Source organism: Mus pahari, chromosome 17 (assembly GCF_900095145.1).
Source record: "Mus pahari chromosome 17, PAHARI_EIJ_v1.1, whole genome shotgun sequence".
NCBI classification, from domain to species: domain Eukaryota; kingdom Metazoa; phylum Chordata; class Mammalia; order Rodentia; family Muridae; genus Mus; species Mus pahari.
In genome coordinates this window covers 46,588,776-46,590,106 of record NC_034606.1, presented here as the reverse complement: position 1 = coordinate 46,590,106, position 1,331 = coordinate 46,588,776, and the positions used below count along the sequence as shown (strand labels likewise).

At 50.3% G+C, this 1,331-nt stretch overlaps 1 pseudogene; it reads left to right on the top strand.

The window, feature by feature from the left end:
* Positions 1–342: 342 nt before the first annotated feature.
* The window catches only part of LOC110334525, a 10,665-nt pseudogene continuing 9,676 nt past the window's right edge, over positions 343–1,331 (top strand).

Here is a 1,331-nt window from a genome sequence, read left to right as displayed (position 1 = left end):
AGCTTGCCTCTGCCTCTGCCTCTGCCTCTGCCTCTGCCTCTGCCTCTGCCTCTGCCTCTGCCTCTGCCTCTGCCTCTGCCTCTGCCTCTGCCTCTGGAATGCACCACCACTGCCCAACTGTATGATACATTTTTTATGTATATGCGTATGACTGGGTATTTGTGTGCGGCTGCCTGCAGAGGCCAGAAGAGACTGTCTGATCCCTTGGAGCCTGAGTTGACCTGGTGTTCATCTTTCCAGCTGATAAATAACACTAGGAAAGTAAGAGTGTCAAGAACCAGAGGGGACACATCTCCGGCTTGTCCTGGATAGGTCCCTTTAGTACATGTTGTCCTCCTTACAATGAACACTCCAGGTAAGTGGAGAACTACCATCTTGTTGGGAGTGCCTGTGTGGGTCTTGGGGTGCTGCTCACTGCCTGACTGTCACACTGGCACTTAGAAGAAAACCATAAAATAAATAAACAAACAAATAAATAAACATCTGGATGATCTGAATGAACTTCAGGGCTGCAGGATGTCAGCCAGCTAATGGTAGGCAGACAGACTGTCACCAGAGGCCCTCATATGATGACAAGAAGCATGGTTCTAGGGCTGGAGAGATGGCTCAGCGGTTAAGAGCACTGATTACTCTTCCAGAGGTCTTAAGTTCAATTTCCAGCAACCAAATGGTGGCTCACAACCATTTGTAATGGGATCTGATGCCCTCTACTGGTGTGTTTGAAGACAGCGGCAATATACTCATATACATAAAATAAATAAATCTAAAAACAAACAAAAAACCAAAAAGAAGCACTGGTCCCTTGAAAGACACACAGAGCCCTCATTCACAGATGGGATCTTTAGTGGTTCCAGGAGCTGGCCCAGGTCTCCTGCAGACAGCTCCCCCAAGGCAGGCTTCTGTCTCCTGTTCTCCTGGATCAAGGAGGCCTCAGGAAACTTCCAGAGGTTCTTTCCTCCCCTACAATCAACAATCAATCCCCTCCTTCCACACTTTAACTATTTCCCATGTGTTGCTGTTAGGTGAAGAGCTGGTCCCCCACATTCCAGCCTTAGAGCCCAGCTAGGGACAGGCAGGCCTGGTGGGGGGTGGGGAGCAAGTGAGTGTCTAAGAATCCAGCTTCTGCCTCTCAGCCTCGAACCCCCTTCGGGTGTGTGGGCATCGCTCAGACAAGCACAGGCTGCCCTCTGGGGACCAGGCACTTGCTGCCAGCTTTAGCCACAGGAGCTGCCTGGGAAAGAGCCTGACTAAGTTGGTAAAGCCACTCTGAGTTCCTGCTGAGTTCTTCTGGTGGTGATAGCCATGTAGCTGTGTGTGTGTGTGTGTGTGTG